General features: G+C 41.4%; 1 protein-coding gene across 1 annotated transcript in view; it reads right to left on the reverse strand.

Moving 5' to 3' along the window:
* Window positions 1-23313, reverse strand: part of KLHL1 (kelch like family member 1) — a 425450-nt gene that overhangs the window by 274787 nt on the left and 127350 nt on the right. The gene's annotated exons all lie outside the window — the stretch shown is intronic.

Below are 23313 nucleotides of genomic sequence, written 5' to 3' on the forward strand. Positions count from 1 at the left end.
AGGCAAATTGGTTTACAGTCTTAGTCGCTGAGGCCCTATCAGTCAGTATCAGAAACAATGTCACTTTTGTTAAGATAACCACCACCTGGGGTCAAAGCCAGATTATGAGAGAAACTGGTACCATGGATCAGAGGTGCTCTTAACACCTTCCAGAAAGGTCAGATTGTGGTACCTTTACTCACAGCAAGCAGTATCTGAACTCCACACATAACAATTTAGATTTCAGTGGGATTCTTTATAGTGTAAGGTACTATTAAACGTGACCAAAAACATCAAAATCTAGTGGAAACAAATTATTTAGGAGACATTGCATATAGAAAATTAATTGCTTAATTGCTACCATCTATGGCTGGTCTGTCTGGGGACATAATTTGTATAAAACTAAGATACTGAAAGAAATATATATGAGGAATATCCTATTTTTTAAGACCCAAACACCAGATCTTTAAACATTCATTCAAATGTCAACTTACAACAATGTGACGTTGGGCCCTTTGTCAGGCGTGGACATTTACAGAAAATAATAGGATCAGAAAATGTTTGGGGGGGACCTAAACACAGAATAAGTCCTACACACTGTAATAAACCATAACAATAGTCCTAGTCTTATATTCTCAGAACAGTCAACGCACAAGTGCATAGCTGCGAGAAGCGGCAGGATCAGCCCTGGGAGATGCTCACTCCCCTTGCATGAGGATTCAGTACCAATCATCACATCCAGATCTGATACATTCACATACTTATTCTATCGGGCCTTTAATGACAATAAGAGAAAAATACATCACAATACAGCACTTTAAAAAAAAGACAATACTTTTATTTGGCTCTCAAGAGACTCCTAACTGATTCATGATCAAAGTATTATTTAATACTTGGAAACATTCTGTCAGATAAAGTCTGTCTCAAGTAGTAGATAGTAAGTCATTTTGTTTTAAATCTCACATCTAAGGCATGACCTTATTCCCATGTGACGAATCCCATATTGTTTTTTATTTATTAATTATTGTCTTGGATTTAATAGCCTAGCTGTAAATTAGACAATTAGACTTCGAAGTAATGGCTGATTAAAAAAACATCAAAGGTTGGCTAAACTTCAAAGGAGAACTTTACTTCATTAAAATGCTATTCACAGATTCATAGGCTTCCGATGGATAAATATACTGTGTAAAAATGCACTGATTAAATAAAGTTGAACAATATTCTTTTAAAACAATTAAATATCTTTTCTCTAATTTTCACCATTCATAACATAGTCATACATTATTGATGTTATATTATAACATATCCAAATAAAGGGAGAATTCCTGACCTAACTCAGAGGTGCAGTGGATGGAAGAAATATAGCAGTGAAGGACAGGAGTGCTATTCATATCTCTTGCCAAGCCTCTCCAAGGGCAAGCAAGGGGATTGTGAAGAGGCTACTTGGACTAGCCATCTGCACTAGCACACCCACACAAATGAGCCAAGATTTTGTCTAGGGACTAGTTAGGATTTCTTTAAAAATAGCCTACAGCAACATCTGAGTAACATACTAATAGTGAAAAAATAGCTATATTAGCAACAGAAAAGACCAATAATTCCACAACATTCTAAAACTTTTTTCCCTTTAATATTATTTATTAAACAAGTGAAATTCAATTGAAAGACACTTCCTAATTAATTTTTTTTTGAAAGGTAACACTTTATTAAATCATACTAGTGCTTCACAAACATCCAATATTCAAATAGCATTAAAAAAAAGATATCAAAGGGCTCAATTCATCTATAGTGATCTACTACTTTCTGCACCTCTCGAGGCTACAACTAGTTGTAAATCTTGGCCTAGAGGTATGCTGACCTATTCAACAGAAAGGTCAGTTGTCTCATGGATGTCATTTACTTTTTTCCAACTACTGCCTTGGCCATGGGAATATACTAATGAATCTCTCTTCCTCTGAAGATCATTACATCCAGTTCTTCACATAGCTTCAGAGATGATTCATGGAGAGAAAAATAATTTGTGGGGGGAGAGGAATTTAATCCAAGATACTGAAAGAAATATTGACTTCTTAATTGCACCAACCATTAGCTTGAATTGCAATCTGCTCCCAATAACCCCCAAAAGTTTCCTGTTTCCACTTGCAGCATGTTATGTACTGGCAAGCTTTTCCCATTTTATTTCTGTCTGACTTATTTCATAGTACAATGATGCCTTATAATTTTCCCAGCAGTCTTGTGACAGCCTAGGCCCCTGTGATCACTCTGTTAGAAAGTTATGATATATTTTGTACAAAGTACGTCTTGTGAGTATCATTTGACAACTCAGTCTACTGAACATTACTGTCCTGGTAAAATGTGTGTATCAACATTGTATGTACAATTATAAGATTCTACTCTATAACAATGCTGTAACATGCTCCAGAGTTAGAAAGCAGGCCAAAAACAGTTTTGCAGAGACAACAAGACTATAACTTAGTTAACTGAACATTATCCAGCAGGGGAGAAAGTGTGAACAAGAAATTTACATTCCATCACAAGGATGACCTAAAACTCACACCCACAAGAGACTATTTTTCACTATGACTGAGCAAGGATGTCTCTAGTTCAAGAAATTGAATTATAAAGAGGGGAGAAAAATGCTTTACCTCACTCTCCTCCTTCACCTCTGCTTATGACATCAACGACTCCTACAGAACTGAACTTTGTGGGGGGAGGGCGAGATCCTGGCTGAAAAGAAACTCAGCTGGTGGACTGCAAAATATCTGGTGAGAGAGAGATTTTCTTTGAATCCCTTCTAGCTTGTTAAGTTAGGTGTCAGTTGCATTTCATCTTTTATTTATTTTGTAACCAATCCTCACTTTTATGCCTCTTTACTTTTAGACACTTAAAATCTTTCTTTTCTTTCTGGTAGTTATAAACTTATCTTATTGTTTTATCTTAACCAGTGTGTTTGGATTAAATGTGAGGGAAACTCCATTTGGGATAGCAATGCTGGTCATATCATCTTCCTGTGATGAAATGGCAGACTTTACATGACCTTGCACTGTTCAGTAGTGTGCTGGGAAATATAGGACATGCATTTCTGGGGGAAAGTTTGGAACTAGAGAATCTTCTGGTGTTCTTCTGCAGTGTGATTCATGACTGGCTAGCTACTAGCACTCAATGCTGTGTAACTGAGAGCAAGTTACAAGCTGGAGGCTGTGTGTTAACGAGCCAGGAGTGGCTGTTCATGACTAAAGCAGTGTAAAAGGCATCCCAAGTTGGAGAACTGAGGATTCACAGCTATTCAGCAGTCCAGATGGTACCCTGGGTAATGTCACAAGTCTACATACAAATGTCCAGTCACACAGCAGGAAACATCTCGGGGTTCGTTACTGCATAAGGACATTTAGGGCCTAATTCTTCTCATGCTAGTTTATTCCATTGACTTCAGTGGAATTGCTCCAGATTTACAGCAGTATAAATGAGAAGAGAAAGACACTAATGGCATCTGCTTCAGCATTCAGAAATATTTTACATGAAAAATATTGCCCTTTTTATTTTACATTAAAAATATTGCCCTTTTTGTGAGACACAAAAGATATTTTACTTGATGCAGTAATGTAGAATTATATAAAAATACTTCATGTTATGGGTCTGCAGAAAATGCTCGATTTTAAAATAGGCAACCTGGTTTGAATAAAAATAGAGATGAACCTTCAACAAAAATTACTGGAGAAAGCATTCCCTCAAGATCAAAATAATTTGATTACGTCTCTCTACCATTCATTCTTTATTTGCTACCCTTGGTACATCATGGTTTCAACAGGTACTGGAAGCTGAAAAACAAAAATGAAGGCTACAGTAGGGGAACTGTATCCTGGAAAGCAATGATTGTGAAAAGGAGTTAGTGCTCAAAGTGGACAAGGAACAAAAAAATGAGCTTCCAGGGTGGCCAGAAGGGTTAATGCAGCCCATGAATGCACAAACAGGTGAGTAGGAGTCCTTCAGGAGCTCGATCTGTTCAATTTATCAAAAAGAAGGCTGAAAGGTGACTAGATCGTAGTGTCTAAGTAGCTTCACAGGGAGAAAATACCAAGTATTAAAGAGCTCTTTAACCTAGTGGAGAAAGGTATAATAAGAAACATTTACTGGAAGTTGAAGGTCAACAAATTCAATCAGATATAAGGAGCATATGTTTGACAGTGGAGGTGACTAGCCACTGAGACAAGCTACCAAAGAAGTGGTGGATTCTCCATCTTGTGATGTCTCCAACTCAAGATAGGATGCTTTTAGTAAAACATAGGTTACTGGGCTCAATACAGGGGTAACTGGGTGAAATCTCTATTGCCTATGTGTTATGCAGGAGGTCAGACAAGATGATCTAATCATCCCTTCAACCTTAAAAAAATTATGAATCTGATCTCTTGAGCTGTGTTCTGTTACCATGACAAGCAGGGTGGCAGAATTGGGCAATTTACTTTTTGCTAATTAAGTCTAAAATGGGTTTCCATATTTATTTTTGTATTTTCCTGTAGCACCACTTTTCATATAAATATCTACAAGAAGAAGTTTGTGGGGAAGAAAAGTTAGGATGAGAGGACTAGGTTCACAAAGGAAATTAGGTGTTGCAATGCCTATTCAAAACTCAGTGGGATGCACAAAGCTTGAGTTAGGCACTCAGGCTTCCTACACAATGAGTGTAGGTAAACGGGCACCTAAAAATGGGATTCACAAAAGCCAGCATGCTGAGCAGGGAGCCACCTAAGATAGCTAACAGGAGATGCCAATGAGGGGCATGTGTGTTAAGCATCACCCTCTCAGGGAGTTCAGTCTAGCATAAGCATCGGCAACTTTTGGCACACGGCCCATCAGGGAAATCTGCTCATGGGCTGGGATGGTTTGTTTACCTGCAGCATCCGCAGGTTCGGCCGATCGCAGCCTCCACTGGCCGCGGTTCTCCATTCCAGGCCAATGGGGCTGCGGGATGCGGCGGCCAGCACATCCCTCGGCCCATGCTGCTTCCTGCAGCCCCCATTGGCCTGGAACGGTGAATTGCGGCCAGTGGGAGCTGTGATTGGCCGAACCTGCGGACGCTGCAGGTAGACAAACTGCCCCGGCCCGCCAGCAGATTTCCCTGATGGGCTGCATGCCAAAGGTTGCCAATCCCTGGTCTAGCACCTATCTCAGGGGATGTTTGGGATTCTCAGCTCTGAACCCTCTGCTGGAGTCAGGCATCTAAATAATCCGGTGGGTGGAAGGTGGGGGGAGGGGGGAAGGAGATCCTTCATTACTGTCAGCCGGAGGTTAGGGTACTCACCTCGGATGTGGGAGACTCCTACTTCACGTCTCCCCTCCACCTGATAAGAAGGGATTTGAGCAGTGATCTGCCACCTGTCAGATGAGTGCTCTAACCACACTACCTAGAATGCTGTCTTTTGGGGATAACATTCTAATGTCTCTCTCCTTATTCATTGTAGAGGGAGCCTACACACGTAACTGAGGTTTTGTAGATCGCATTGTTGTTCCAGTGATTTTCTGGTTGCCGAAAAGATAGGATTTGTGACACTCAGCATTGCAATGCTCAAGTCCCTTTTTGGACCCAGGCCTAAATTTCTTCTAGATTTTGTGAGGGAGGCCTGCTCATTTCACTTTATAGGGTGCTGATTAGGAGTTTTAGGTGCACTATAATTTTAGAATGGTACTTGTAGGGCTTTGTAAATTTTGTTTATTATGTCTGCCTTTTATTCATGTCAGACTGTATGCTCACCCTGCATCATATTACCATAAAACTTTCTCAAGAGCCATATTTGACTGTCTATCTATTCTCAGGAATTAGTAATGGAAATTTATTTTAGCTTCAGTAATGTAAGAGCCAGAATATAATCCAGCTGACATAGGGATGTAAGGCAGAGTAACACATCACTTAACTTAACTTCCCTGATTCTCTGATACACATTCAGGATGGGAAGCAGGAGCTATGTCTCCAGTACTTCTCCCTCCCCTCCATATTAGGGAGTGGGCAGAGATGGGTGAGGAGTGGAGAGAGCCACAGTTGTTCCTTCCAATATATTGGGTAGCATAGCTGGGCCATCATGACAGAGTAAAAATCTGGACAAGGCCATTCTTAAACTCTGGGTTTCAGCCTAGGCTACTCTTGTGGCAGTGCAGCTATGTGCCAGCCTGTATTCAGGGCTACTTCTAAATACATAATCTAGCCCTAAATGACATGTTTCAGAGTAGCAGCCGTGTTAGTCTGTATCCTCAAAAAGAACAGGAGTACTTGTGGCACCTTAGAGACTAACAAATTTATTTGAGTATAAGCTTTCTTGAGCTACAGCTCACTTCATCAGATGCATGCAGTGGAAAATACAGTGGGGAGATTTTATATACACAGAGACCATGAAACAATGGGTGTTACCATATACACAGAGAACATGAAACAATGGGTGTTACCATATACACTGTAACAAGAGTGATCAGGTAAGGTGAGCTATTACCAGCAGGAGAGAAGAAAAACCTTTTGTAGTGATAATCAAGGTGGGCCATTTCCAGCAGTTGACAAGAACGTGTGAGGAAAAGTAGGGGGGGGGGAATAAACATCCATTACATCTTTGTGTAATGCACATCCACAACCAGTCTTTACTCAAGCCTAAGTTAATTGTATCCAGTTTGCAAATTAATTCCAATTCAGCAGTCTCTCATTGCAGTCTGTTTTTGAAGTTTTTTTGTTGAAGAATTGCCACTTTTAGGTCTGTAACTGAGTGACCAGAGAGATTGAAGTGTTCTCCGACTGGTTTTTGAATGTTATAATTCTTGACGTCTGATTTGTGTCCGTTTATTCTTTTACATAGAGACTGTTCGGTTTGGCCAACGTACATGGCAGAGGGGCATTGCTGGCACATGATGGCATATATCACACTGGTAGATGTGCAGGTGAACGAGCCTCTGATAGTGTGGCTGATGTGATTAGGCCCTCTGATGGTGTCCCCTGAATAGATATGTGGAAAACAGTTGGCAACGGGCTTTGTTGCAAGGATAGGTTCCTGGGTTGGTGTTTTTGTTGTGTGGTGTGTGGTTGCTGGTGACTATTTGCTTCAGGTTGGGGAGCTGTCTGTAAGCAAGGACTGGCCTGTCTCCCAAGATCTGTGAGAGTGAGGGGTCGTCCTTCAGGATAGGTTGTAGATCCTTGATGATGCGCTGGAGAGGTTTTAGTTGGGGGCTGAAGGTGATGGCTAGCGGCGTTCTGTTATTTTCTTTGTTGGGCCTGTCCTGTAGTAGGTAACTTCTGGCTCTGTCAATCTGTTTCTTCACTTCAGCAGGTGGGTATTGTAGTTGTAAGAATGCTTGATAGAGATCTTGTAGGTGTTTGTCTCTGTCTGAGGGGTTGGAGCAAATCTGGTTGTATCGTAGCTTGGCTGTAGACAATGGATCATGTGGTGTGATCTGGATGAAAACTGGAGGCATGTAGGTAAGTATAGCGGTCAGTATAGTGGTCAGTTCCTCACATGTCTTGTCAACTGCTGGAAATGGCCCACCTTGACTATCACTACAAAAGGTTTTTTGTTTGTTTGTTTGTTTTTTCCTCTCCTGCTGGTAACCGCTCACCTTACCTGATCACTCTCGTTACAGTGTGTATGTTAACACCCATTGTTTCATGTTCTCTGTGTATATAAGATCTCCCCATTTTCCACTGCATGCATCCAATGAAGTGAGCTGTAGCTCACAAAAGCTTATGCTCGAATAAATTTGTTAGTCTCTAAGGTGCCAAAAGTACTCCTTTTCTTTTAGCCCTAAATGCACACTTTCAGGAAAAAATCTACAAACATCTTAGAGAAAACACAACAATGATATATTTTTAAAGTAATAATCCGTCAATATACAAAGTGTATTCAAATACTGCAGATGAAATCAACAGAAAAATGAAAAATAAACAAACTGTTACCTTCCTTTCGTAACTGTTGTTCTTCAAGATGCGTTGCTCATGTCCAATCCATTCTAGGTGTGTGTATGCCCACGTGCACAATTGTCAGAGACTTTTTCCTTAGCGGTAGCCATAGGGCCAGCTGTGGTGCCCTCTGGAGTGTCGTGCTCATGCGGCGGTATATCAGGCGCAGCTGGCCCTACACCCTCTTGGTTTCTTCTTGCCAGCAACTCCGACAGAGGGGTAAGAGGGTGGGTAATGGAATGGACATGAGCAACTCATCTTGAAGAACAACAAATACGAAAGGCAGGTAACCATTTTTTTCTTCTTTGAGTGCTTGCTTGTGTTGATTCCATTCTAGGTGACTCACAGGCAGTATCTAGGGAGGTGGGCTCGGAGTTCACTGCTTGGCAGCTTGCAGTACTACTCTACCAAAGAGAGCATTGCCCCTGGCCTGCTGGGTAAGCACATAGTGGGACATGAAGGTATGGATGAATGACCAGGTGGCTGCTCTATGGAAGTTCTGAATAGGCACTTGTGCCAAAAAGGCTGCTGAAGAGGCCTGCGCCCTGGTAGAGTGGGTGGTGATGATCGCGTGAGGGTGGGGGAGAACCTTTGCTTGATCATAGCAAAAGCGAATGCACACAATGATCAGGAGGAAATTATCTGAGCAGAAAAAGGGTGACCTTTCATCCTGTCGGCCACAGCGACAAATAATTGTGTCAACTTATGAAATGGGTAGTCCTGTCAATGTAGAAGGCCAGAGCCCTCCTGACGTCCAGGGCATATAGCCTGCATTCCTCCTCTGACTTATGTGGCTTTGGAAAGAAAACCAGTAAGTAAATGTCATGGCTCGAATGAAACTGAGAGACTACCTTAGGCAGGAAGGCCTGGTGCAGTCTTAGCTGGATCTTGTCCTTGTAGAAGACCGTATAAGGCCAAGGTGACACCTGAATCTCAGATACCCAGCAGTCCAACATCACCACAACCAGGAACACCACCTTCCAGGGGACGAGAAGGAGAGAGAGCAGGAAGCCAAAGCTTCAAAGGGAGGACCCGTGAGCCACGACAGCACCAGATTCAAGTCCCACAGAGGAACAGGATCCCTGATGTGTGGGTAGAGGTGATCCAGACCCTTAAGGAATCTGGCCATGATATCCTGAGAGAAAACCCACCTGCCTTCAAGAGGTGGGTGAAAGGCCAAAATGGCCGCTAGATGGACTTTGATGGATGACAGTGACAAGCCCTGAAGCTTGAGGTGCAGGAGGTAGTCTAGAATGAGCTGCAATGGGGCTCGCTTGGGACAGACCCCCTTATTCACCATCCAGCAGGTGAATTGCTTCCATTTGGCCAGGTAGGTGGCCCTGGTGGAGGGCTTTCTACTGCCCAACATGACTCAATGGACCTCGGACGAGCACTGCCATTCTTGCACATTTAGCCATGCAGCAGCCAAGCTGTCAGGTGAAGCACTGCCAGGTTTGGGTGCAGGAGACTGCTGGGGTTCACAGACAAAAGGTCCACCCTGAGTGGCATCCAGAACAGAGTTGCCACTGAGAGGTCCAGCAGAGTGCGGAACCAGTGCTGGTGCAGCCACGCCAGCGCTATGCGGATGACCTTCACCCTATCCAGTTTGATCTTCATGAGGACCCTGGGAAGCAATGGCACTGGAGGGAAGGTGTACATCAGAGCCCCCAACCACGGGAGCAGGAAGGCATCTGACAGGGATCCCTTGTCCCTGCCCTGGAACGAGCAAAAGACGTGGCATTTTCTGTTCTGCCTGGACACAAATAGGTCCACCTGGGGAGTTCCCCACCTATGGAAGATAGAACTGACCACCTCCGGGTGAAGGGACCTCTCGTGGTGAGATGAGAATGTCCTGCTGAGGCGGTCTGCCCAGGTGTTCCTGGCCCTCGGGAGGTGAGCGGCCACAAGATGGATGTTGTGCTGCAGACAGAAATCCCAGAGCTGGAGAGCTTCCTGACAGAGGGAAGACAACCTGGCTCCCCCCGTCTGTTGATGTAGAAGACTGTGGCGGTGTTGTCCATTAGGACCTGAACCACCCTGCCTTGTATGTGAGTCCGAAAGGTTTGGTAGGCTAGGTGAACCACCCGGATCTCCCTGATGTTGATGTGCAGGGACCAATCGTGACTGGCCTTGAGTACTGAGATCACCCAGGTGGACTCCCCAACTGAGGTCAGAAGCATCAGAGATGAGAGTCACTGACTAGACCGAGGTCGCGAAGGGGTCTCCCTCCAGCACCGATGTGGGATCTTGCCACCAGGTAAGGGATGACAGTACACTGTCTGGAATCCTGATCACCCGGTCCATACTATGCCAGTTGGAGACATAGGCCATGCCTGTCCAGGCCTGAGGCAGAGTCGCACGTGCCAGACCTTGTAAGTTCATGCTGCTATGTTGCCCAACAGTCTTTCAAATGTGATTATCTAGATTTATTGTGTTGCTTTCCTGTTTGTTCTTCCAGGAACCCCATATAAAGTTAGATCAATACATTCATACAGGAAATTCTAATAATCAACTATAATTATACAGTAATCTCACCTTACTCACCAGGTCCTCACACTGTTAATACCATTGTAACATATCACTATTGTTGGATTATATAGCAGGCTCATCCATCACAAAGTCAGAAAACTTTTGGAATTAAGCTTTCACTCTCAAACTATCATTATGCAAAGCTTCATATGAAACACTTACTATAACTCTATGGGGTAGCTTATCAGTGCTGCTACAACTACTCTGTATTATTTAGACATGAAAAGGAAAGCTTAACCAAGCCCACTCAGGCTTTCTTTGTTCAAGAAGTCCCCAGGCAGCTTTGAGTTAGCACAGCTCTAATGTAGCCCTGCTCCTTGATCCTGGTATATGAGACATATCCAGAAGTAGGAGACATAGCTGTGACATCACTACTGATTAGTGATCCTTAGCTGCTGAAACGGATCCTTTGGGGTTGTAAGCAGCTGACACAACTTTGAGCAGCTTTGATTCTGCTCTACATTGCACATTGGGACCAAACTGGCAGCCACAAGATCAGGCAATTGAAAAGGTGGCTAAAAGTCACCTTGTGTTTCCCCCTAACCCTGACACTATGCTGAACATTAAAAGGCTGGCTCTGAGTATTAAGGTGTTTCAAAAATAAACTAATCCTCATTCACATTTGTGGGGTAATGCTGTACCCCACAAGCAAATATGATGTGATAGCTCATGAACTAGTGGCCCTCCACTATGCTGTTTTAGGGAATTGTCACCTACACACATGTACACAGTTCAGAAAAAAAAGGTATGAAAAAGATTTGTCTATATCAAAAAAGGACAAATGTATCTCAGACATGTTGAACTGTTACCCTATATTTTTAATGGCTCTATCTTGTATTCTAATAGCATATGTTAATTACTAATAGCAGTGACAGTGGCAGCAGAATACAGTCTCACCCTAAGATGAAGGTACTCCAGGGATGTTAGTCCCTTCAAATCCAGCCTTGTTAGCACCAATTGACTCTGTGTTGAGGATGCCTGTCTTCCTTTGCCTAACATTCCTGAGGGGATTTTCTGTCTAGGAATTGTGCTCCAAATACTGAAAACATAGAAGACTCTTAGGGGGATTTTCTGTTTTGTATAATTCAAGATGGTGAACAAAAGGGCACGTTATTCTGCTTCTGATCTTATAAAAATGATTCGTAACTCTGAAAGCCAGTTGCTGTGTGATGACAACGTATTAGATGATCGTGACTTTGTGCTGGATCATGTTGAGAGCTGCTCTGAGAAGGAAGACCATGTTTCCATTGATTTGTTCATCAAGCTTGTCTTCAGACAACAAGGAGCTTGTGTTCAACCCTGGTCTAAGACAGAAACAAACAGTTGGGGATAACTTCTTAACCAATTTCAGCTTCCTGAAGATCTCCTCAATGAAAATTTCACCTATGTTCTAACAATATGACAAAGCAAGCCAGATATGCATCTCAGTGAGATGCATCTGCATCACAGCACAGAAAATTTTCATCAGTGTTGGGGTTTGCTGGACCACTCAACCCTGGTTTCCTGCGTTCCAAAGAAGGGCAACTCAGTAATAATGCTATTGATGAGGCATCATGACATGGTTTTAAAAGGAGACCAAAAAGAAACCCTACATAATTCTCCACTACAATGACACTAAAAGTGGTGCTGATAACATAGATCATCTTGAAATAATGTGCTCCTGTAGGTGCAAGATCAATAGGGGGCCAACGGTTCTTTTTCTTCAACATGTTTAATATTGCTGGCATTGCAAGTTTCATCACTTGGTTTCACAACAATCCTGCTTGACAGCACACTCAACCAAGACAAAGAAGGCGCTTGTTCCTTATCAATCTAGGAGAATGACTTGCAGATGCACATATAAAGAGAAAAATATGTGATACTTATCATCGCACCATGCTTATCAAAGCAGCATTCTCATCCCTTGACTACCATTGAAAACCAGCCACAACAGGAGCACCTAGCAAACTCAGCAGTGGACACTGCCACATTTGCCCAAGGTCTGCTGCCCAGAAGATCCACAAGCAATGTGAAGAATGCAGTGAATTTGTATGCTCCACATCAATGTTGATGTGTGAAAACTGCATATAGGCTCACACTGAATGAGACTCCTGCTGGTTCTTTCAATTTCAGGGGTTTGTTATGTTTGTTTGGTTTTTGCCTAACATTTTAAAAAAATGTTCTTTGTTTCTGAATGCATTTTGGGGACAAAAATCGCCCACAATATAGTTAAAGACTTTTTTGCGACACTGGAATTTAAATATTTTTTCTCCTAAAACATTAAAGAACTGTTCTTGGTTTCTAGAATGCATGTGGAGTCCAAACTATCCCCACAACACTATTAATGTAACTTTTTTTCTTGATACTCGATGAAAGTTAAATATATTTTGTAAATGCAGAATATTTGAATAGTACATGTAATTAATTTCTAAAATGAAGAAACCAAAAAAGCAAACTCATTGTATTGGGTTTTATTTTATTTTATTTTATTTTAAAATATTATTTCTAAAAAGATTTTTGGCAGAAATAATTACTATATCACAGCCTTAACTGCATCTTGAAGATTTGTGTGTGGGGCTGCGGAAGGGAGCAAAGTAATATAAAAGGTCTTGATCCTGTAAACATTTATGTCCATGAGGGGCTACATTTAATGACTGAACTCAATTTGACTACACACATGAATAAGAGTGAGTCATTTACTTTCAGCAAATCCTGACACTGTAAATGAGTTTGCTTTCATCGTATTTGCTCACCTTTGGAGTTTGGTTTCTATTTATATTCTAACAAACGTTGTACACATGAATGTTCAACTGTTCACTGAAAATAAATTCAGAATTTAATATTTCATTGTAAGATTTGAAATTCACAATGGTATTAGTTACATAAAACTTCCAATCGGAGGGATGTGTGTGGCGGGGGGGGCGGAAGCTATGCTACATGATTTATTTGAATAACCAAAACTTCTTAAGATTTTGCAGCCATCTGTAAACCATCAAGAATTATTCAGTGACTGCCCTTGTTTGTTTAAAAACAATCAGGAAAATTATCAGTTCATGAACAATTTACAAACAGAAAAAAATCTGACATTTAATGAAGTTTTTTGTACACCTCAAGTTACAATGTTGATGCCATTATAAAATGGTGAATATCCACTCACATGCAGTACTCTTAATATTCCTGTTTTATTTACATCTTGTTGTACATTGTTTTAAATAATTAGCTTGATTGCTCCAACATCTGCTATTTTTACTGCTAACGCTCACGCAATTTAAATCAGGCAGTTGTCATCCACATGTCCTGAAATATAGCACATGAATCAAAATGTTAGGTAGTTACCCTGAATTACATTCTAGTAAACAAATTCACAGGAAGGCAAGAAAGATAAATTGTTTAACACAGCTTTTGCATTTTACTGCTACAAGTGTACATCAAAAAATATATGCACAGATATACAAAATAAATCAAAAAAGTTATTATAATCTTTAGTATTTAGTATTATATTTAGTATATTATAGTATAGTATATATATAGTATAGTATAGTATAGTATAGTATATTTATATTTATATTTAGTATTATAATCTTTAGTTATTATAATCTTTAGTAAAAGCAAACAAGCCAAATAGTGAATGTAGCATGTATATCTCCTAGTGTGGAATTTTCTAAGAAGGATATTCATTACAAAAATAAAATGTGAAACTTTTCTTTATACAGCTGCATACAGTAATGCTCTCAGGATATAAAAGTGATCGTGAAATACTGTTTTGTCTTGCATCATGGTGGATTCTATCATGGACGGATGAACTTGTATTGATAAAATAAAAGACATCTCAGCCTAAATCTGATTAAAAGAAGCCAGAAATGTCAGAGCAGTAAGTAAGGAGAAGGAGGATCATAATATAAAGATCTGCACAAGCTACTTAGGGTGCCAGCTCATTTCAGCACTTCAAGTGAGTGGGCTTGGGAGACATCACCACTCCCCCCAACCCATTAAGAAGCCAAGCCTAAGAGTCTAGAAGAGCATCAGCGTCCCTCTCAAAGAGGAGCCAAACTCAAGAAGCCCAGTGGGGCATATGAGTCTTGGGAAAGGAAGGCAAACCCCAGGAACCCAGGAGAGCACACGGGTGTATTTACTGAGAGTGAGTTAAGCCCAGAAAGCATGCATGGTCGTATTTTGAACACCTGCACAATCCACCATACAGTGTCTCGTGTGGCTGGTGTTTATTAAGTGAGTAGTCTTGGAAAATACCACTAACTTTTTTTCCTAATTTCACCCTGGTTTAAAAAGTTCAGAAATATAACCTCTTCCTGTCCCCAATAGACATGCCTTCATTTAAAAGCACTGAAAGTCACTGTTGGAGTGGTTGCTGTCTGCTAATCTTACAAATTCCATGAGTGGTCTAATAGTCTTTTGAGGAAGGGTAGTAAAATATCTTGGGAGGCTGCCTGGGGTGCCTCTTTCTCTTTCTGTGAAGTCCATCCTCCTCCCTTGGCTTCAGAGCCCAAGTTTCTGCCCAAGACACAACTTCAAAGTGTGTCTATTACAGCTGTTTTTACAGCACTAACATGAGCCCCGCTAACCCAAGTCTGTTGACCCAAGCTAGGAGGCTTGGTCCTGCTCAGTTCAAAGTTTTGTGCAGACTTACCCTCAGAGCCCAGAAGAAAGTAGATTGGATGTTGAAAAAAAGGTTTTCTCCCTGCTCTCCAGCAAACACCCTTCTACTTTAATTTCATTATATTCCACAAGCTAAAAAGAGTTTGTACTATGTCAGTACTTGGATGGGAGAACTCCCATGAACATTCAGGTATAGTAGGAACTAGGGTAGGTGATTTAGTACCATATATAACACTTTTCCGAGTCCACTAATAACCTAGCATTCTGCTTCTGTACATGCCTTTCAGATGAGATAAAAACTGAAGTACTGACCTCTGGGGCTCATTTAGAACCTATCATATATTGTTTGTATTGTAATAGTGCTTAAATGCCCAAACAAGGATCATGGCCCAAATGTGCTGGACACTGTACAAATGCAAAGAATACAGTCCCTGCCCAAAATGGCTTCAAATCTAAAATGTAAGACAAGAGGTGAATACAATAAAGACAGTATAACATAAGGTAACAATAGGGTTGCCAATTTGTAATACTTAAAAAACAGACACTCTAGCAGTGGTGCCAGAATGTGCCCCAACCTCATCTCTTCCCCCCTGAGGCCCTGCCTCTGACCCACCTCTTCCCCTGAGACCTCTCCCCTGCCTTGTCTCTTCCCTGCGGCCCCGCTCCCCATTTGTTCCTCTTTCCTCCTATCCCCATTGCTCACTGCTCTTCCCCTCTCCCCGCCATCCCAACCAGGTTGGGGGAGACTTGCCTGCTTGCTTGCTTGCAGTGGCCTGACGCAGGTAGAAGGCAGCCCCGGCTGAGTAGGGGTGATAACCTGGTGCCTTTCCCACAGTAACCGGACTTTAGGTGTCTGGTCATTACTACTGTCAGTTCCCCTTTTTGATCAGACTTTCTGGTCGAAAACCAGACAGCTAGATAAAATGAATAATTATGATAAGTGTGGTAAGCTATGGTCTCCGCACACCGTTTACCTATTGTACACAGTGGTCACAATTGAGTTTTTTGTTTGTTTTTGTTTTTTGTAGGCATCATGCCAGGAGAGAGTTTTAAGAAGGGATGTGAAATAAGACAATGAGGTAGCTTTGCAGATGTTTATGGGGAGATTTTCCTATATATAAAGGCCAGCAAGGGAGCAAGTGCTATCAGAAAATATAATAAATGGGGAGCCAAGGTTAGCATCATTGGCAGAGTGGAGGTGGGAGTTACCTATTATTACTTATGATATTGATGTGTTAAGGTGGAGACAGGCCTTGAAGGGCCTTAAAAGTGAAAAGTAGTCTTTGGCGTTTGATGTGATAGAGAAATGAGAGCCAGTGGAAGCATACAAAGAGAGGATGACACAGCTGAAACAACAAGTGAGTGGATCATCTTCATCATGTTCCTATTATGCCTCTGGCATTTAGGGGAGTGACGAAGCTCCTCCACTCCTGTCTGTTTCTGGCAAGTCTTTCAATGGTTCCCCAGCTGTGCCCCAGGTTTTTCAGCTCAGCTTCCACAGCTCTTCACCATGTTGTTTTCGGGCAGCCTCATTTTCACTTGCCTTCAGGTGTCCATCTTATTGCTACTCTGGTAATGGAATCAGTTTCCATCCAAAGCACATGACTGATCTCTCTCCAACGCCGCCTGGCAATGATGGTGCTCAGATCCTCTTGGTTTCACTGTGTCAATAGATCTTGGTTTGAGATTGTTCTGGGCCAAAAGATACAGAGGATTTTTCTGAGGTAGGTTGTATGGAATGAAGACAGTTTGGACATGTCATACTTTCTCATTCCCCAGCATTCTGTATTATAAAGTAGTGTTGAAAGTACGCAGCTCTGATAAATCTTGAGTTTGGTTTTGGTTTTGTATTTTGGTGATTTCCAGACTGTATTTAAGCTCCTGAAGGGGTTCCTGGCTTTACTGATTTTATTCTGGATGTTCTGGCTTGTTCCACTGTCCTGGCTGATGTTGCTGCCCAAGTATGTGAATGTTTCTACATTGCTGAGAACATAATCCTCTATCCATACTGGTGATGGTGAGGAAATATTACAGGTTATGATATCAGTCTTATTGTGGTTGATTTTCAGTCCAATTTGCTGCTGAATGCGTTGAGTCGAGTGGATAAGTGAGACAAAATAGCATTTGTCAAGGCCACAAAAGAAAAGGTTGCCATTGTCAACAGATGAGGTGATGAAGGCCCAGAGAAGAATTCTTATTGTATGGATAAAGAGGAAAGGCTGGATCTCAGAGATGTTGTGCATGAAGTAAAGGCAAGATCTAAGCATGCGGAAGATGTGAGGGCCCAATGAGAGCACTTGGTAGAAAATGATGCCCTGGTAATGGGCCTGAGCAATGAGGATACTGATTGTTGTTCATGGTGACTCAGAAAGGAAGGAGGGATGAGGGCTTGGGGGAACATAAAGAACTCTGCTCTGGCCATACTGAGAAGAAATCAAAAACACAGCAGAGATTTCAATTTGGACAGAAGGAGACTTATCTGGAAGTGGAGAGGTAGATATTTCAGCCATCAGCATAAATTATAGTTGAGGTTGTTGGCTTTTTTAAAAGAGGGTATTAAATAATACAGTTATAGTCCCACTTAGTAACTACACTCCACCTAGAGAGATTTCTCCTGTAGTTTCAAAGGAATAAAGTGTTGTTCTGTACTTTGTGTGTCCTAAAACATTGTGTAGTGTTGCTGTATTCTTGCTACCAGCTGATGTGTTCCTCCCACATGAGGCTGAATTTTAGTGGTATTTGAGGATATAACTATACAGCCCAATGCAACTGTAACTCACAGGAAAATTGTGACTCTTAGCTAATGTATGTAGAATGCTTTAAATGGATACAAGTATAATATATATTTAAAGTTATCTTGTTTTATTTCATCACATGCAATCTTATCAAATGAAAGAAGGCTTGACATGAGTTGCAGTGGACAGCATGTTGGATAAAGGGTCCAGATTGGAAGAGGGGATTGTGAAATGGAAAGGTAGCATCAGACAACTGGAAAAAAATCTTGTTGAGATAGATAGAAGAAAGGAGGAAGAAGGGTGTGGTGTGGACTAGAAAAAGAAAGAAGGGATGTGGAAAAAAAAACTCCAAATGTTCAGAAAAAAATTATAAGCATCCACGCCTGCTGAGGTTCACACATAATTAATCTTATAACAACCTCAGTTCCCTCAGGATTTATGTTATTGCTATTGACCTCATAACAAATCACTATTTAGTGAAAAGCTTGTACATGACTTATTTTCAAGAAAACATTACTCCAAAAAAGGCTGCCACCTTTATCCTGCCAAAAGCTTGTGTGTGTTTTCCTATTTCCTATTCTGAGCTCTGTGGCAGGGTCCACTCGCTCCTGCCTCTGCTCCAGTCCACAAACGGCCCAGAGACCTTTATGCTTTATGCTAAAACACCTGGTGCAGTTTATTTACAGCATGGGCTCCCACTATCCTTGTACACTATAAAGTCTTACTCCTACGGTTTTGGGGAGCCTTCTCCTCCTGAGGCAAGCAGGGAAGAACAATCCCTCTCTCCTCCTCTATCCACCCGCCCCCCCCCCAGTCCCGGCCTTTTTTAATCTTCTGCCTAATGGCTTAATTAGCCTTCCAGCTCTCCTCCATCCACTAATTAGGCAAAGCTCTTCTTAACAAGGTCTGTTCTGCAGTGTTTAATTGGAGCTGCAGTGACTAAGAATGCTGGCTCAGCCGCTGTTGCCCAGCACTTTGTCACAGGGTCCAAATGCAGACAATAAACCAGCAGAATATATCAGTTTTCTATGCTAGTTTATAAAGTTCTGCTTTCTGCAGTGCTGCTTACACAGCTATGAAAGACTGATTACTTTTGAAAATGTGGATCATCTTTCTTAATTCAAATGACAGAAGACAATTGAGTTTAAAAGTTTAGAATAATAAATTAATGTTCCTACTTGATAATGTTGAGCTCTTTTGGTTTCTACCAATGACAGTAACCAGACGAACTAATTGAAGCTCCTCTCTCTTTCACATGAATAAGTGAGTCTACCCGCGTAGTCTAAGACTATTATGCCACACACCTGACCTTAAATATGGAAAAGAATCCCAGAAATCCCATACTTGGTGGCCAAAGAAAGCAATATTTACTACCTACACTTTCTATTAATACAGATTCCATGGCTACATTCATCATAATTAAGAAGAAGTGATTTGAAGTTAGCTTAGACCAGAGACATACAAAGCATATTGAGAGACTCTGGCCACCTGTTAAGACAATTTCTGAATATCAATTTTCCTGAGAAAAGTTGTACGATAAACATTCTAGCTGAAATTTTCAAAAATGGGTAGCTAGAGTTAGGCTTCTAAGTCCACATTTAGGTATCTAGGTAATTGATGTAATTTTCAAAAGTGTTGAGCATTAAGCAGCATCCACTGAAATCCTTTGGATTCTAAATCAAAGTACAGCTTTTGAACCAACTTTTTCAGAACAGGTCTTAAAATTTAGGACATATTTTTTGCATGTGTAATCATGCAGTAATAAATTAGATAGGCAGTCATTGCTATGTCTACCCATTTTTAACATAGAAGTGCCATTTGTATACAGAGATGCAAGATTTTTCATGCACTAAGAGGCACAAACGCAAAATGGAAAGTTCGTATTTGGAGGTTGGAGATGAGTGCCCTTTGAAAATATGGAAATTAATGCTATCAGGAAAGATTATTCATGTATTGTTGCCCTTCTACAGAAGGCATGACAAATCCAAATCAAAGATCAGAGATTGTGATTATTTAAACTCGTTGGTCAGATATGCTTCCTAGATAGTCTCCCCTGAATGAATGACTGGCTGGTTGGTTTCTCCTTGCTGGCAAAGCTTTCTTACTTGTTCTGCCCCTCCTGTGCTCTCTGTCCCCTTTCTGCCCCTGTCTATACTCTCTTGAACTGTTTCCTTTCCCTCCTTATACTTCAACCCTCCTTCCTCTCTTTACTGCTTAGTTTCTTGTACTAACAAATTATTTGGGATTCCTCTTTCTCTCTCTCTCATGAACACTCACCATGCTAGATCCTTTTCTTCTCTTCTTTACAATCTTTTTCTCTTGAGGCTCCCTGTCTTGTTCATTATTATTTACAGTAGTACCCACAATGTGCTGGGCACTGTACAGATACAAAGGAAAAGGCAGAGTCTGCCCTAAAGAGCTTTAAATAAAGTGATCAGAAAGATAATAAGCATGTGGTTTTATTAAATGACAAGGCATGTCAGAATGGTGTGTGTGTGTGTGACAGAGAGAGAGAGAGAGAGAGAAATTTCAACTTGTCATAGCAAACCCCAAACTTTTGGTCTGGAAAGAAAAAAATATATCAGTTTTCAGATTTTTTTTGAGTCAATTTTTTCTGTGGAAAGCAGATATTTTCCATGAAAAACATTTATTTAATTGAAAACCCAATTTTCCACTAAAAAACAATTGATTAAAAATTTCTGACCAGCCCTACTATAAAGTTTTCTTTTTTTGACAAGCCCTACTGCAAAGATTCCCATTTTAAGCTCAACTCAGCAAGTTCTTCCTTCCATCCTTTCTCCACCACTCAATCACCACAGCTTCCCCCACTGCAAGAGTTACATACGTCTTTAATATATGAAAGCTCACAAGTATATTGTTTTGTAGATATACTATAGAAAGTAAATAGAAGTTTAGATTAAAGAAAAATAATTTCAGATAGACTTGAAGATTAAAGGCTATGTAAATAGGAAGCTTTATTCAGTATGAGACATAAGACTAACCACCCCCTTCTTAAAAAAAGTTCTTAACTTTCCCTCAATTTAATTAATTTCCATTAATCAAGAAGATTATATTTACCACAAATACTATGAAAGTCAAAGTTACTCTTGAGGGTCTGATCCTCTTCCCTGAGCATTACAGGAGTTTGTTTCTTTTACTGTAATCCCTCCTTTTTTTGGTTTCAAGGACCTTCCTATTTGAATTTAAATGTGGATTAGTGAATCCTGTCTTCATTGTAAATTATTCTCATCCAATTTCCTTAATTGTGTATGTTTTTGTATAGTTTGAGTGCATTGTTCTTAGTCCAATTCGGTCATTTCTTCACAACCATGACTAGCCTTACCCTTTTCAATCTGCATTTAGAGCTGGCCACTGCATCGAAGCAGTCATGATTAAAGCTTTTAATGACCTTTCCATTGCAAATTCAAAAGGTTTATCACTAGTATTGATTTTGCTTAAACTTATTTGCAGCTTTTAAACAGAATTGATTATAGGAGACTTATTTACTGGCTGTCTTCCACATTTGGTATTCAGAAACATGCACTAAAGTGCTTGGAGTTTTATCAATCATTCTCGATTATTTAAGGGGAAAATTATTTTTTATTTTATTTTATTCTTGATCCATCAGACCATTGCAGGATTTGGTTCAGGATTTTTTCATTATCCTTGGAGCTAACTGGTGCTTTGCTTAAGTTGCAAAGGTTTTGAATAATATTGTGATGAACCTGTTAAGCAGGAAACTATGATTATCTTCCCTTCCCTTTCTCCTGACCAAGCAGAAGGACGCTGACCCAGGAAATGACTAGACACTTCTGGAGAACCAGTGGATATTTGGAAGCCAAGAGCAACAGAGAAGCTGGATGCAGAGAGAAACACCCAGGAACTGGGTACACAGCAGGTAGTTCAGAAGCTGCAGAACTGTAATCTGGAGCTGTGTATGACTGCCAGACATTACAGCTGGGTGCAAGTCTGTTTGGGGCATGAAGACTGGGCAGAGAGCCAGTGCAGATGGGCCACAGTGAGATATACCATTAACTGAGCCTGGCCTGGAAACCTTCAAGCTCCTATTTGCTTTAAATAGAAATTTGGACTAGGGAGAGCAGCACAGACTCTAGGACTGACGAGCCCTAACCCTTGACTGGACTGTCCCTGACCACCACCAGGGGGCCCAAATAAGAACTACTATTGTCTCACTCAGTTATAACTGCTTAAGCCACTGTACCTAGGGTACCTGAAACCTTTCCCTTTCTTACTAGCACTAGTAAGACATCACTTAAGCCACAAGCCTTAGTGGTTACTCAGACCAACCAAAGCTAGCACTTACAAGGTCTAGGGGCTGAAGTGCATTCAGCGCTTGCCTCCTAGTCGTGGTACACCTGACACACTACCAGTATCTTAGGGCATGTCTACATGCCCAGGCTCAAGGCAAAGCCCCTTGCATCTACATTACAATTGCGTTAACCCAGGGCTTGGACCAAGAGTCCCAGAATCCTGCAGGGCTGGAGAGTCCCGAGCTTGAATGAAACTGGGGCCCAGGGTCCAAGCCTTATTGCTTTGCAGTGTAGACACAGCTCTGCTTGACTCGGGTCCCACGAGTCATCCAAAAGTATCCCACAATTCCTTGGGGCAAATCCTTTAGCCCTCAAAGCCAACAATCTGCATTGCACTCTACTGAAAATGGAAGCCACCCCTGTGATGCTATGTACCTCGGGGGAACACCCAGTACCCCCATGTTCATCCTTTTAAAATGATTGTGTGGTATCCAATGCAAAGTTTGTGATGTTGGGTGTCTTTGGAAGGCTCATGATGTACTGAGCATTGTTGTTATAGTGATGTTATAGGTTAAAATTGTATATATTTTTTTTATATAGACTTTTATATAGTTATGAAAATGTGTCTTCATGGCTTAAAATAAGCCCAGGCAAAAACTCCTAGAGCAGAGAGGCAGTTCACACCTCATCAAGGCATGTATGGGACAAACCCATCCCAACCTCACAGGAACAAAGGATGCTGGCCTAGGCAGCAACAAAAGGATCTGTTGGACTCTTGAGTGAGTCACCCTCCTTCCTTTGATCAGTTTGGGACTGCGATGAGGTAATGCTCACCTGACTCTGAAGGGGGGGAGGCAAAGCCAAGAGGGAAGAAGAAACATGATAAAAGGGAGAGACGTTTGCCATGCTCTTCCTCCTCCATCTACAGACACCACCACCCAGCAACTGAAGCACTGACCAAAGGGGAGAGGCTCACAGAAGGCACACTATCAGAGATTCTCCTGGGTTTGCAATGTGCTTATGGCCCTGCACCAGAAGTGGTGGTCTACGTAGGGAGCATCAATGACTATGCCAATTATATTGAGCAGCGTCTGCCAGGGAGAGTCTGTAGTGCCAGGGTACTCCTCTTCCTCTGCCTCATCCTCCTCCTGCAGATCCATCAGGAAATCCATCAGGTACTTTTGGTGGGATAGAAAATACTGCCAAAATGTTCACCATTTAGTGGAGGTGTAGATAAAATATTCAGGCCCAGATCCAGCACAGCATTTGTGCATGTTAG

The sequence above is a fragment of the Natator depressus genome, chromosome 1 (genome assembly GCF_965152275.1).
Source record: "Natator depressus isolate rNatDep1 chromosome 1, rNatDep2.hap1, whole genome shotgun sequence".
Classification (NCBI taxonomy): domain Eukaryota; kingdom Metazoa; phylum Chordata; order Testudines; family Cheloniidae; genus Natator; species Natator depressus.